Here is a 10,402-nt window from a genome sequence, read left to right as displayed (position 1 = left end):
AATTCTCAGAATATATATTATGAACAAACCTCTTGTGTGGTGTGTGCTCATGTGTGGACTTAGAATTCCCTAACCTTTCTATTTTGCAGAATAAAAGCACCCCACACACACACACACACACACACACACACACACACACACACACACACACACACACACACACACACACACACACACACACACACACACACAAAACACTAGGCCACACGAGAAAACTACTGTGTTTTTCACAAAGAGTGATAAAGACAAACAATTAAATCAATAACAACAAGGGACATAAATCAAAGTGAGGAAAAAAATGGAAATAATCTTGGGATAATAAGAATTAAATGAAAGATTAAGGTTAAAATAGTAAGGGAATACAGATGTTAAGAATGGGGTAAAATAAATAAATACTCAGTAATAAAAATTTAATCAAAAAACAGTAGGCTAGGTAAAATAACTTAAACGAGACAACAAATGGGCCTAAATAAAATATCATGAAATCAAAAGCCACACTCAAAAGGTAGGTCTCGACGTTGTTGTTGAAGCCAAATCTCGCGATATGTCACAACCCGTATTCTCCAACGAGAATGTACGCACTTTGCGTAGGCGTCCTCACGTCGCTGACTTGCCACTGCGTCCAATCTTGTGCGTATCCCAGTAGGCTATTACGACTACTACTACTACTACTACTACTCCTTCGACTTTACATAGTTGAGTGTCGAGTTTGTTTAGACGGAATGCAAGGCGGAGAAGTATCGGTCAGTGAGGCAGACGGAAACGGCGGCATAATGGGTGAGTTTTCTCATGATTTCAGTCCTCTGCTGTGTGTATAATGTCGTCCCCACTGTGACGTTAACTTTTTCAACACTTGGCCTTTGTTTGGCGACCGTTTTTCTATGCACGCGGACAGTAATGCTTGGAAATAAAGCGCTGTCCCGCTCGTGGACAGCCATGGAGTGTGAAACGTTAGCTTAGCCCCGAGTAACCACTGTAGGGCTGCTGTAAAAATCATAAAAGCGCTCCGTCTTCGTGCTTTTCCCGGAAACATAGCGACACATGTCGTTATTGTGGTCTTCCGGTGTGTTTAGGGATTAACTTTAGCTCCTAATTTGGCACTAAATTAACCTAGTTCCCACCGGCTGCTGCCGCCTACTAATGCCATGCTGTATTTATGGTGTAACGTTACCTTCTGGATATTGTTCTGTTATTTTTAATATGAACTATTATATCCTTCAGAGTTAAAATTCCACCGTGTGTGTAACTTTATCGCTTGGAGTTGAAAAGTGGGTTTTATTGAGCGCAGCGAATACTCACATTATAATAAAACGACGTCTCGTAGAGTTAGGAAGAATAAGATATTTCAACATGAAGGTTTGCCGTCACATAAGTTACTTATATCATTCCGCGGTGTCATTTGATTTTCGTAATTGGTTCATACATTAGTGTGGTATTTCCTGTGTTTCTGGAGAGAGGAGGAGTGAGCGGATACACTGGTAACGTTAACCCCCCCGCCCCCCCTAATGTAAAGTGAAGTCAACTTTGTGCTGCTGCACTATGAGAAGAACGAGCTTGACTGGCTGTCCTCTCAGGTAATAGTGAAACAGGTCAACCCGCTGTACTGACAGCAGTTAACCTGTCAGCTCACCAGACCTCCAGCTGAGACTGTTTTCTGGCGCACCTGTTGTTTTGGTTGGTTTGGTGGTGTAGGTGCAGCGGAGTTAAATGCAACAGGGCAAGTCGAGTTGGATTCTAAATCGGAGGGTGTGGTAACTACTAACTTGACTCTTTGTCATCACATCACGGGTGTCACGGCTCTCAAACAGCTGTGCCCGTGGCGGTGACGCAGGACAGCTCAAGGAATGCAAAGAGACTCCTCCAGAAAATCACGATGGTGTCTGAATCGGTGCGGATGTGCACCACATAAACACACAACACCTTCAATCTGTATGTCTTCTTTTTATTTGCCTTAAGGCACAGTAATGATAGTGCCTGATAACTCTAGTCACTGGTGTCACATTATCATTAATGTGACACATGATGCAGTTCAAGAATGGAACATCAAATGCTGTATTTGCTATACTGTAAGTTGTAAAGGAGGCAGTGACACCAAGGTCAACAATGTGGACAACCCTGCTTAATATGCTCAGCTGTCTGTTTAGGAACACAAACTAAAACTGATGCAGTCCAACATCCCACCTTCATGACGGCTATAATGTTCAACAGCAACACATATTGCAGCATCTAGAGTGGTCATTTAAATCAACGGTGATTCAATAAAAAGTGAATCTTGAACCTTTATTAAAGGAAGAGGTGTTGTTGGACTGCATCAGTTTTAGCCGTGTGCTCAAACTGACACAAATCACAAAAGTCATGATACTGTATGATGATTAACTACCTGTAATTTACCAGTGACTCAAAGTACAAACTCAGTAGTTTAATTTAGTTTAATTTGTTTGTTGTCATTGCATAAAACGCATTATACGGAATTTCGTTTGGCAGTCTCCCGTAGCAGCAAAACAACTAAAAAGTTAAAAACACAAAGTGCACCAAACCATTCCAATCCAGATGTTCACGATGTGCACATAAAATACTGTGTCTAGAATGTCATCAATATAGTCTGGTAGCAGCTCATTGACATGTATCAGAGCTCAGGATGGGATCTGTACAAGAGTCAAGTATGCTCTGTGTAACACATTCCCTTGTGTTATAACATTTAGTGGATAACATTTTCCAAACAGTGTGAGAATGATCCACAAAGGTTTTTTCACCAGAAGGTGAAGAGGTGTATCCTCAACCTGTGCTGAGCATGTCTCCCATTACATTATATGAGTAATGAATATATTATTCATGAATAGTGTTGTACCATTGCTACAGATGGATGAAAAAATCTAATTAGAGACAGAGATGTGAAAGGAAATGGTGCATCTGCAATCATTTCCTGTATCTGTGTCATGTGGGTTCGTCCACATCTCCACTCTTTCAGCTCGAAGTCTGTTCACTGAACATGATCACAGATTAGCATTTTTCCACTCTATAGTGTGTGAGGCAAAGGTTGGATCATGACTACACTGACTTGGATGACATGATAATTTGTTATAGAATGATCTCTCTGGTCTGACAGCTTTACTGCAGCGGGATCAGATGGTAGAAAGTTGCATCTATCCTCCTCTCTTTAGAGAACCTTTGAGCCTCTCTGCAGGACTTGCTGCTTGTCCACATTTTGCTGCTTCATGTCTGTTAACAAAGTGGACTCTTCCTGTGAGCTACTGAAAGGCTCCAGCAATTCAGCCTGAAGTGGTGCAATCATCAGTCATCATCATACATTTGGGTGAGCTCCCCCACATGGTTGCTGTCACCTTTGTTTTGTTTTTTTGCACCTTGTGAAGTGAAGGATACACTCTCCTGTTGCTCCAGAAATGGCTGTAAAATGTTGAGCAAACTGTTCCAGCATGTGCACACTGCACACACACAGGGTCTGCTTTAGTTTGCATTTTGTGAAAATTCAGTTTTTCTTTTAAAACAGAGGTGGTCAAGTTTAAAATTTGTAGTATGTCCGAAGCATGCCTCTGCTCCATCTGTTGGTTCCATCATATGTTACTGTGTGTGTGTAAGTGTGTCTTCAATTCATTTGTTGATGACATTAATCATTGCTCACTGAATCAATGCAGCATGCATTGTTATCTACACTACTCAATGCTGCATGGCTAAAATCATTAGCCTGTTGATATTAAAGCAGAAGTAAGCGGTATTTTTGTGTTAATATAAGTCTTAAATAGTTATATCTTCCGACAGCAATCACTTACATAGAGTGTTTGGACCGAAACATGGGTCTGTCAGTCACTCTGCTCTGCTGTAAGCCGAGGAGAAAACTTTTCTTGTATCCTACAAGTTTTATCCAATGAGGAGAGAGAACGGCATGCAGGGCTGTGTGTGCAGCCAAGGGATGCGCCTGAATGTGGTGACGTAGGGACGAGGACTGTTATGGTGCGTTCAAGGCAACTCGTAACTCGTGTTTTTTCGACCTGTGAAGTCGTACCAGTTCGATCTGGTTACGAGTGGCCGTTATAGTGACTTTCACAGGTAAAACAGGTCGGAAAAACACGAGTGGGTTGCCTGGAACGCTACAAAGTCGTAAGTTGTGACTTGAAGCTGTAATTTACGGTTTCAAAAGCCTGCCTGGAACGCAGCATTAGCCAAAACGACCGGATCGCTTACTTCTGCTTTAATGAGCAAGTGAAGTTTTAGTGGTGGAGCTGGTGTTCAATCAGACCACCTGAATGAATGTTGGGAAAGCAGTGGGTCTAGTCTGTCATTACAACGTATTCAATGCATTAATTCAAAAAGTCCCAGCTTTGTTTGCGACTGAGAGACGGAGACTCTGAGGGGGAGGAGGGAGGAGGGAAAGAAGAAGACAGGAGTCAGTAACAGAATTTGTTGTGTGTTGAGAGAATGATAATGAAAATGGTTGTGTTGACACTGGACGATACAGGCCTACTATTGTCCACACAGAAAATCCACAGGAATCAATAAGAATCCAGTTGATCAGCAGAATCACTAATAGTGTTGTTATCAATAAACTTCATCTTAAATCTAATCAGCTCCCATCCCAACCCCCACCTCCCACCTGTTTGGTACCTATGTTCCTCTCATTGGACCTGTGCACTTACTGTGTACTTAAAGCAGATAACAGCGGCACGGCCGTTTCGGCTAATGCTGTGTTCAAGGCAGGCTTTTGAAACCGTAAGTTACAGCTTCAAGTCACAACTACGACTTGGTAGCGTTCCAGGTAACCCGTAGCTCGTGTTTTTACCGTCCTGTTGTCTGTGAAAGTTCCCTATAACGGCCACTCGTAACTTCCGACCCGTGAACTCGTACCAGATCGAACTGGTATGACTTCACAGGAAGGAAAAACACAAAGTACGAGTTTCCTTGAACGCACCATGAGTTAGCAGCCCCCGCCCTTGTCAGGCATCAATTGGTCCTCGTGCTACGTCACCACATTCAGGCGCATCCCTTGGCTGCACACACAGCCCTTCATGCCGTTCTCTCCCCTCATTGGATAACACTTGTATCCCACAAGGAAAATTTTCTCCTCGGGTTACAGCAGAGCAGAGTGACGGAGAGACTCGTGTTTAGGCTGAAATACTTCATGTAAGTGATTGCTGACGGACTTATATTAACAAAAACATTCCACTGATATCTGCTTTAAAATACCAGCACACAGGCAAAGGGAAGTGACCTAAGTGTTGTAGTGCAGCTTGTGCAGGTCTTTACACAACCTCAAAAATAGAACAGGAGCATACATCACTAAATCATCTATATGAGGATCACTAACATCACAGGTTGACCTCTGTTCCTGTTTAGCTTGTGCAGTATTGTCAGACTTATGTTTTGGTGTTTAGCCTATACACCTGAGGCTGCATACCTGGTTATCAAAAATATTCAAAATGTTATTGAACTAATATCACCATTACAGCCAGAAGAAAAGCAGACCTGTGGTCCTTTGCTATGGGTGCTATATAATGAATAATCCAACATCTAATGCTATCATGGGACTGTAATTGGTGATATCTATAAGCCAGACCCCAGTGACATGTCGTCTGTGCTGTCTGCATAGTGGCAGTGACATAGCACAGACGGGCAGGTCAGGCCTGCAGCCAGGCTGATGGAGGGTGTCACATGGCATGACAGTCAAATACCAGGGGAAGACCACCATGACCACACTCAGTTGGTTCTGGTCCATCCCTGTAGGAGGGCTCTATGATTTCCGCCATCACGGAACGGCGGACGAAATTGTGGAATTGGCCAATTACCGTAACATGGAATCTGTTTTTATCGCGGAATTTGACATAATTTGACTGAAATGCTGTTTTCGGGTGGAAGAGGAACCCATATCTGGGGAAAATTGCACAGAGGGAAGCAACATTCGGTTGGAAGCGTAACATGCAGTGACCACCTATTGTCCAAAAGCCATGTGAAAAACAAGGAAATTATTTTTTAAACTAATATATTTATTTTACTGGAAACAGTTTAAAGCTCATATACTACTGTACTTATAGTGCAGTGTTATGTTGCATCATGCAGTATTTGTTAATAAGGTTTGGAGGAAAAGTGTTGTTTGCTACCTCAATAAATTTAAAGTAATTTCTATTTAATTTTAATTTAAGTCATTAACATTAAAAACACAGCCTTTTTGGCAGTAAAATAAGAGTAAAAGGTAAAAAAAAAAAAAAAAGATTTCCAAAAATTAAAACAGAAAATAAATGGAATTTGGGAAAAAATAAAACAGATTTTATGGGGCCCTACTGTAGCTGAGTGTACGCGGCCCTCATGTCACCAACATTCTCATCCTCGCTGTGTGTAGTCAGAGGCTTGTACATGATAAACCAGCATACACCAGGACTAAACACACTTTTACACAGATGTTAAAAAGACACAGAATAGTAAAGACAGTGTCACACCCACTTTGGACTTGTGGAGTTGTTCTGGTGTCATGGTTCTGGCTGAATTCAGTTGCTTTGGTGAATAGAATTGTACATTGTCTGGCCTATTGCATGATGGCACCCAGTACTGTTAATGCTGTCAGCTTCACATCACCCAATCCAGGTGCGTTTTGAAGAATTTTTGTCTAGATTCAATTTCTATTGGTGATGGGTGCGTCAAGTGCTGTGCCTGTCACCAGTAGGGTTTCCACACTGACGCTTAATGCTTCAATCTAATTTTATACTCACTGCACACTGGCATGGTCAAGATGAGATTGAAAATCACAAAATGAGAATCAGATATGCATGGTGTTGTGAATGATTCTGTTACTCAATGAGATAATGAGAAAATAGATATTGTTTTAGATTTTGGCAGACATTAGGGATGGATGCATGTGTGTCTGGTTCAGGGCAAATACAAAAGTACCTTGTGCCAGTAACTCAGAGAAGTGTTTTTCATCTGCTGCGACACATCTGTTTATGTGATGAAACAGCACAGACATGTAAGGGCTGATTGCATTTGGCGTACAGGGTGCAATGTTGGTGTGAAGACTGTGCAGCTCAGTTAGATGCTCTATAAATGTCAACATTTGATTCAGTATGTTATGCAGAACTTGCATATGCTGTAAAAAAATAAACTCATTGTTATTTGGGAGAATCGTAGTGATTTCACACATGAACATCTGTTTCCTTGTTAGGAGTTGTTGTATTCCACAAAACATGGCATCATGTTCTTTGTTGCTGTGGATGAACTGTCATAAACAGATAAGAAGAAAGGAATGACTGCAGCTTAATTTACCACATAGCAATGCTATCTGTACACACACATATTCGTTTATTCATAGCAAGTCATCACCACAAAATCAACCTCAAATTTAGCAACGCTGGGGGTTGCTGTCTCTCAGGCTGTAGCTACGTTAACATTACGAAAGTTGGTGTCAAATGAATCTTCAGTCCATACTGTTTCCTTTTAGCTTCTTCAAGAGTCAACTAGAGGCTGAATGTTAACTTGCTGCATTTGTGTAAAACAAACTGGTGTCTGGAGAAGTTGAAACTGTTGTTTTTCCAAATGATTCTATCATTTCAAAGAGGTGTGTTTTCCCTCCACAAGTTGACACTTAACACTGGTTCTCTGCCATGAAGTCATTTCTGCTGTGACAGCGGAACATGTTAGACGAGTGTTCAGAAAAACTGGCAGGTTCAGCTGGAATAACCCAGCAATTTTAAGACTGAGTAACTCTTCATGAATGACTGTAGGCCAGCCCATAAACATTCACCAGCCTGGCAACAAGGCTACATACGGAAATACATAAACAGTCCTCATTAGTTTCAGCAAATGATATGATCTTGCACTGCACCATTACAGCAAGTGCTACATTCACCTTCATAAACGGCTTTCAGACAGTTGATTTTGTAAAGTGCAATACAACAACAAAAAAGTAGTTTTGCTTGCTTCCCTTAAGACTTCAAAGTTGTGTGACTGTGAACCCATAGTCCTTTATTCTATTAAGGTATTTGCATATTTCTTCTCCATATTGTGCAGCTGTAATGACTGGGAGACTCTGACAGTTTTAGGTGCTGTGTGAAAGTAGTTGGGTCAGGAGGAAGCGGAGGATGAGGCTGTCATGAGAAGAGCTTTGTGAGGAAGCGTTGGTGCTGTTAGTTGATAGTTGGTGCTCAGGGCCATGCCTCTGGGCTGCTCCCACCTCCTTGTTACCCCAGCTTCCTGGAGGCTCCCTACATTGTTTCCGGTCGTTTCACAAACGCCAGCCCAGCCTGCATTTTTCTGCCTGTTATTGTCACATTGCTTTCCTGCACTGATTTTATTGACCAGTGCTGCCGTCTCGGAGCTGGAGCTGAACACAGATAAGGGCTCCTGCTTAGAGAGTGAGACATGTTTCACTTGTGACAATGATCTCTTGAATATTTAACCATTTTATGCTGTAAAAGAAGCTGTGTCTTCCTTTGGTTAACACATGTCCCAGCCAGGAAGTTGTGACTTTTTTTTTTACATGCTGCTTACTTCGACTTTGTCTACTGCAGTTACCACAACCAAGCTGGCTCAATCCTTGTTTCTGTTTAGTAGTGGTTTCAGAGTGTGTCTGTATGGAAAGAAGTTGAAGGAAAAAAGTACCCGAACAAGAGCCACACTATGTCCAAGTTACGAGACTGAATATTTTTTTTTGAAACACAACAAACATGAGAAACGATATAACACATTTCCAGCCAGAAGGGGTAAAACACAGGCCAACCATAGCGCCATCCAGCAAGAGATGTCAAAGTCTCTAGCTCAGTTGGAAAGGGCAAACTGAATGACAAACTCTCTCACGACCTTTGTTGGCAAAGATTCATGAATCATGTCCATATTCAAGTTACTGTCAGTTACTTTCACTTTGAGAAGCAGAGCTGTTGTGTTATGTTGTGCACTTAAAGCCCTATTCGCATGGGATTAGTATTACCTGGGGACCTCTGGTAATTTGTAAATTACCCCCCCACGTCTGTGTTTCTTGCGGTGCATTCGCATGGGATAAGTGAAGTCTGTATTTTTACTCGAATTTACTGACATTAAGGCTCCATATGACGTCAAAGCTGTGCACGTCGTAAAATGTCAAAGCAGCAACGTGACTTTGCAACAGTGCAGTTGTTGTCACAATAACGGGCCGTCACGGCATTTGTATTAAGCCTGTTGAAAGCCGCCGTCATCCATCTCAATATCCTCCTAAATTTCGCTCTTTTTATGGATCTGAGCTGTTTATTTAAATGGGTCTCCAGCACCGATACGAGCCCGTGTTTGCACCTAAAACGGCTTCAAAAATGCCGCTCATAATTTCCACCGCAGCCTCCATGTTTCAACCCGGTTTCAACCGGGGAAGAACAAAAAATGCCCCTCAATTACTAAGATGCAGATTTGCACGGGACTAGTTTTACCACGGGACGTCGGTCTTTGGTGAAATATAGTTGGTAATTTGCGGGGGAATTTTTACTTTACAAATTACAGACATGGCGCATTCGCACGGGATTAAGATCACACACGTCCTCCGCAATTATTACAAATGACCAGAGGTCCCCAGGTAATACTAATCCCGTGCAAATAGGGCTTTTAACAGTTTACTTTTCTTGTCGTATTGGTTGTTTGCAGTGCTGGTTGACATGTAGCCCGTCAGGTGACTTACCACATCTTCTCCATTTGTTTCATTGATAAAATATAGGTGGAAGTAAAAAAAACCATGGACCATTACAAATACAAATGCTTTGCAAGTACCAACATAATTCCTCTTATAAAACAAGATGCATTGATGATGGATTTATCAACACTTTTAATTGAATTGAATTGTGAGCTGCCTAGAGATCTGTACCTCTGATAGTCAGCTCTGCTGCTGTGGATGATGAGGCCTGATCACAATCTGAACCAAATTCAACCAGTTATTGTCTCAAGCAGAGCATGTGCATACGTGTTCACAGTTGCACAAGACCGTGTGACATTTATCAGTGTACGTGACCCTGCTCCTGTCGGTTACTGCACCTTAACCACAAAGTAACAGAATAGCAACAAAATAAAAATGCTTGTGTGATTATTTCTGAGAGCAGTGTTGCATCAGTCAACATCAGTTTCAGTGCAGCCAAAACTTGGCTCTTGTCTTTCACATCCTGCCATCAGTGTTTTTGTGTACCGTACAATGTCCCTCTGCTTTTTTTCAGCAGTTGGCACATTGATTCAGGCTGAACGTTTTATTGCTCTGCTGTTTATCAGGGCTTCACGATACAGAAAGCAGCGGGCTGAGAGCCCGGGGATGTAAGCCAGTCGGATGATATGGTCTGTAACGCAGTGTGTGTGTGTGTGTGCGGTTACAGTGAGGCCACTGCTACAAGTGAAGGATGCATCATGTTAAGCTTCAAGATTAACTGCTGACAGCCTCTATGAACACAGGAAATGA

Source organism: Trachurus japonicus, chromosome 11, assembly GCF_045865225.1.
Source record: "Trachurus japonicus isolate A0001 chromosome 11, Traja_1.0".
NCBI lineage: Eukaryota > Metazoa > Chordata > Actinopteri > Carangiformes > Carangidae > Trachurus > Trachurus japonicus.
Note: the sequence above shows the minus strand (reverse complement) of the source record.